The sequence below is a fragment of the Odontesthes bonariensis genome, chromosome 23 (genome assembly GCF_027942865.1).
Source record: "Odontesthes bonariensis isolate fOdoBon6 chromosome 23, fOdoBon6.hap1, whole genome shotgun sequence".
Lineage (NCBI taxonomy): Eukaryota > Metazoa > Chordata > Actinopteri > Atheriniformes > Atherinopsidae > Odontesthes > Odontesthes bonariensis.
This window is the reverse complement of record NC_134528.1, coordinates 4270248-4276247: the sequence shown is the minus strand read 5'-3', so window position 1 is coordinate 4276247 and position 6000 is coordinate 4270248.

Here is a 6000-nt window from a genome sequence, read left to right as displayed (position 1 = left end):
CAACATGACAAGGGGCGGAGCTACCAACCACCAACCACCTCCGTCAGATGTGCTCCTATAGAACCCAGAACAGACCCAGCTGAGGAGAAGGAGCTGAAATGGTTCCAGGAACTGAGGGAGATGGTCCCGAGTTCCTGTATGTGTGAATGGGGGGAAAAAATGGCCCTGTTCCTGAAAAGGTTCTAGGAACTGCAGAAGGTTCCTACAGTGCTTCGGGGCCCGGTCCAACAGCGTGTTTCTCTCAGGAACCTTCAGACTGAGTGAAATGAGCTGGAAGCATGTGAGCAGCAGCCATGATCAGAGCTGTGTGAGGCCTACAGATACTAAGGAAAGTTCCTTTAGGAACTGGATAATAAAATAATCTTGATATCACCTCTCATATGATGTATGTGATACAACCTGCGTGTAACAGCGTGATAATGTTGCATGACGTGAGGTTTCTGTAGAATATTTATTGAACATCTGTAGTTTCAGACCCACATCACAGAGTGTGATCGAGTCCTGAAGGATTCCTCCTCCTGTTTTTCCTTAACCTCGTCTGAGGTCGAGGAAAAGAGTTTCATAGAAGGACAATAGGAGGTCTCATCCTTGCTTATGGTTAGAGAAGGATCCCGGTTACAGCTGAAACCACCTCATTAACACCAGTTTGACACCTCACATGCAGTTACCAACACAACCACCAGAGGTCATAAATACTTTGAGGGTTATTGGGCATTTTGCTTACATAAACAAATGATGCTTGGAGGACAGTGACATCACCAGCCTCATGGACCAGAAGCACCAGCCTGAGAAGACTGAGGTGAAGGTTTAAGACACGTTGGCTTAATGTCGGTGGGGGTTATCTTTCAGTCATCACAATATTTACATTAAAATCTGTTTGACAACGTTTCCTGTACAAGCAGCTCAGATCAGCTGATGTCTCCATAGATAATAAAGATATCGATCTATTCACAGCGACACACTGGGAATGTACAACAAATATATACGTGTACATATCTATACAGGTCAAAAACCAAAGAATATGTGTGGATAAAACCGTCCTAGTGAGGACAATATGAGTGTTAGACAATTTGTCGGGTTCTCAGAAATATAGTTTTGGGTTCTGGTTGTTTTTTTTTAGATATTTAACATTATTATCAATCAGCTTCAGGGTCCTGAGAGTCCTCACAAAGATGCAACATGTGTGTGTTGGTGAAGAGGCCTCTGGTCCAAACAGACTGTCGGTCAAAGGCCTCCTGACACACACACACACACACACACACACACACACACAGTCAGTGAGTGTGTGTTGTAACTGTGTATTTGCATGTGTGTGTGTCCACAGATAGCAGCAGGTTAAACATTAACGTCCAGCAGCTTGTAAAGCTAACACCAAGACAGTGAACCTTTGGAGTTTGATATGATGTGATCACACACACACACACGCACTTGCACACACACACACATGCACACACACACACACACACACACAGAGGCCCCTGATGACACGTGAACACACACACTCAGCGCTCAGAATGACACAGCTCTGATCGGAGGGAGGTGATCTCTGAAATTGCTCAGGTGAGTTCTTTTCTGTTTTTCACGCCATTAAGGTTTTCAGTTTGAATTTTGACGTTTTAAACCAGAAACGGAGAAGGTAAACAGAGCGTTGTTTGCCCCGTCTTCTTTGCTGGTGTCCGTCGAGGCTGAAAGCCCGCTCAGGCCGAGCTGGGGTGTGCGAACACGGAGGCTGTGTGTTGCTCTGCTGCTGTTTGTGTTGTTGTGTCAGTGAAAGTCTTATAAAAACCTAAGAGTTGGTGTAAAGAATGGTTAAACATCTGTTTCAGCGCAGGACGCGGCCTAAGTCACAGATGTACTCACACAGGGACAGAAATGTGGTCAAACTGTCCGACCTTTCAGGAGCTCTAACTTTATCTCATTTTTAAGAGCTGAATTAAACACAGAGAGAATGAATCATGTTGTCATTTTAACATTAATTTGATAGATTATTTTTTTATTTAGCAGCTGTCTGTGGTGCTGCTTATTCCATATTATCTCTGTAAGCATACTGAGGATACTTTTATCTTTTAAGTCAGAGTATAAAAAATGTGGATGAACAGGCAGTAAAACTTTATAAAATACTGTGCAGTAAAACGTTGGAAAACTTTATAAAATACTGTGCAGTAAAATATGTGGTAAAAGTTTATAAAATACTGTGCAGTAAAATACGTGGGACAAGTTTATAAAATACTGTGTATTTTGTGTGAGTGTATAAAAAAGCAACATTTTACATTTAAGCTTTTTAAATGTGAGAATTTTCTGCTTAACTTTTCAATTATTTGAGGGTTGTGTTGGATTAAGAAACATTCTGCTGCAGCCCCGTGCGACCAGAAAACATGTAATTAGTACATTTGTTAAGTCTTCAAAAAGTAGCAGTGTCATATTCCATGGATATGGATTTGTGCTCAGCATGTGACACATAGAGAACCCTGAACAAGAGATGGTAGCCATGTGTTCTAACTTCTAACTCTAACCATCTGAGCGTGAGAGTGAAGCAGAAAAGTGAAAGGACTGTGAGAACGTTGTGTGGGACAGTTCTCTAACCCAGCCCTGCTCCATCCACCTCTCCTTCCTGCTCATAAGCATGAGTGGTTAAACATGTCTTCACCGTCAAATCATTTTCACTCCTATAGTTGCTGTTGGTTGGATAGAACCTGGAAGATATTAATGACTACATGTCTACAGACTGACATCACATCAATGAGAATCGCATGATTATGCAGAAAAGTAACGGAACGCTTTTTAGTATTTGAAATACAGTTTTTGTATCATTGTAAGCAAAACTTTAATTGCACTATTTTTTCTTGCTGTTGAGTATTTTGAATACTTCATTCATGTGTTTTCTGGAACACTGCAGTGTCAGTGTTGGTGGTTAAACATGTACATTTAACAGGATTGTCCCATCAGAGCACTAAAAATAAGATTAATGAAATATAACAATAAAAAGAAATTACTTGATTATAACTTACAATGCCAAGGAATACTTGATTACCTCCTCAGGTAATTAAAGTCTGTTTCTCATCTCCACTTGGCAGTGATGGCATTGATGGTGATGTATGAATGAAGTTTTATCAAACAGAACATCCTCCGTGCTGTGGAACCAATCAGAACACATGCAGTTTGGGTCGGTGCCGTTTGTGGGAGGATCATCTGCTCTGACCAACTGAAGAGCTTTTAACCAGCAGCTTGTGTGATCCAGACTTTAGCTTTTAGCCAGTTTAGCTTTTAGCTCGTGTGATCCAGACTTTAGCTTTTAACCAGTTTAGCTTTTAGCTCGTGTGATCCAGACTTTAGCTTTTAGCCAGTTTAGCTTTTAGCTCGTGTGATCCAGACTTTAGCTTTTAGCCAGTTTAGCTTTTAGCTCGTGTGATCCAGACTTTAGCTTTTAGCCAGCAGCTCGTGTGATCCAGACTTTAGACATGAAGGGTTACTTTGGATCAGAACACAACACATTTCCAGTCTAAAGAACCTCTGAACGGTCCTTCAGCAGTTTGAGACTCAGTTTGGAGTCACAGCAGCTTCCCCTTATCATTTGTTTTACACCCCTCTGTCGGCTGCACTGATTGGTGGAAAATCAGGCGGCTGAGGCCAGCTGAGCAAACTCCTCTGATCAAAAACACAATCAGTTGCATTGTGACGTGTGCTTTAAAATCTCTTCCAACCATCGTTTGTAATGCCAGCATCTCTCCATCGGAGGGATGTGATTTCCCAAACATTTTCACATCTTTACCAGAGTCTTACCTAAAGTTTGAAGGCCTCAGTGGAACAAAAGGAAGTGAGAGGAGGATAAAAAGCAGAAAGAGTGGATCAGAGTGTTGTGAATGAGGATGGATGGATCCCAGACCCCGTGGGTTTGGTACAGTCCACAGAACAGACTTAGAGGGTCCCACCGCTCTGTAGAGGAGCTGCAAACATCAAACAATAGATTTGTTCTCATTTCAAGTTTTTAATTAATATCATCTTTCTTTTTTCTCAGTTTGTTCCTTTTCAGTCGTTTGCATCTCACAGTGAACATTAGGGTCTGTTTTATGGACATTAGGGTCTATTTTATGGACATTAGGGTCTATTTTTTGGACATTTGATTGGCTTTCCAACCAGAAGGGGGTCCATGGACCTTTCAGCACTGATGGAGCCTTTCCAGATGTGCAGGGTTACAGTTCCAGAGGCACTAATGCCTCAGACAATGATTCCTGAGCCGGGCTGAATAAATATAAACTCACCTGAAACTGAATGATGTGGGTCCTTTAACTTCTTTATTAGGGCTGGGCAACGATTAAACTGTTTAATCTAATTAATCACGATTTCCCTGATTAATCACGATTAATCGCATTTGTACGCAGAATCCAAAAATGAATCCAAAAGTAGTGTATAGCTTTTAGCATTTAGTTTTATTTTAAATGTGCTGCCATATGAATGAAAGTGCCATAACATTTGCTGTGCAAACACACTTTTAACATCAGCATCTTTCTGTAGTTTTTATGTAGAAGCCTCGCTCCACTGTCTGTTTCCTTGAATGACTTGCTGCTATCAGTTGTGTGTTTTGCCTTTAAGTGATATTTTAGACTGGAACTACTACGCTGAGAAGACAATTCAACTTGGCAGTGTTTACAGATGACTTTGGTTCTGTCGACTCCGCCGTCTGGAAGAACTTTAACATGAAAATGGCAGAGTAAAAGTTCCGTACCCTTCTCCATGTTTGGTGGATCCGCCGATTACTTTCTTTTCCTGTTCCACAGCAGACAGCAACAGACTTTTACAAAATAAAAGCCTGTGTGCAACAGACTTTTACAAAATAAAAGCCTGTGAGCAACAGACTTTTACAACAATAAAATAAATGATAAAACAGGGGTGGTCCGTGGCGTAGTGGGTTGAGCAGGCGCCCCATGTACAGAGGCTATAGTCCTCGCTGCAGCTGGCCCCGGTTCCAGTCCCGCATCGGACGGCCCTGTGCTGCATGTTGTTCCCCCTCCCTCTACCACCTGCTTCCTGTCTCTCTGAAATTTCCTGTACATTAAAGGCACAAAAGCCCTAAAAAAAAACTGTGTTAACAAGCGATAAAGTATTTATCGCGTTAAATAATCAACGAGTTAACTCGATAATAACGAGTTAAGTCGCACAGCCCTATTCTTTAATCATCATTTTTACCAGGAATGTTAGCGTCCTTATCGCTTCCGTACAGATAGTCTGACTGACAGCGTGACCTTTGACCTCTCTCTGTGTGTGCTGATGGATGCAGTGACGCTGTTCAGCATCACACTGATGACATCCACCTGTCTCCAGGGTTCAAAGCCTTTGCTCTGATTGGCTGTTTAGCTGCGTGTTTGTGGGTGTGATGGCGGCTGCGTTACATCTGGAGTTCAGACGCAGAACCGGCTGTAAACAGGCTGCTAACAGGCTGCAAACCGGCTGCAAACAGGCTGCTAACAGGCTGCAAACCGGCTGCTAACAGGCTGCAAACCGGCTGTAAACAGGCTGCTAACAGGCTGCAAACCGGCTGCAAACCGGCTGCAAACCGGCTGCAAACTGGCTGCTAACAGGCTGCAAACCGGCTGCAAACAGGCTGCTAACAGGCTGCAAACCGGCTGCTAACAGGCTACAAACAGGCTGCTAACATGCTGCTAACAGGCTGCTAAGAGGCTGCAAACCGGCTGCAAACAGGCTGCTAACATGCTGCAAACTGGCTGCAAACAGGCTGCAAACAGGCTGCTAACATGCTGCAAACAGGCTGCAAACAGGCTGCTAACAGACTGCAAACAGGCTGCTAACAGGCTGCTAACATGCTGCAAACAGGCTGCAAACAGGCTGCAAACAGGCTGCTAACAGGTTGCACACAGGCTGCTAACAGGCTGCTAACAGGCTACTAACAGGCTGCAAACAGGCTGCAAACCGGCTGCTAACAGGCTGCTAACAGGCTGCAAACCGGCTGCTAACAGGCTGCAAACCGGCTGCAAACCGGCTGTT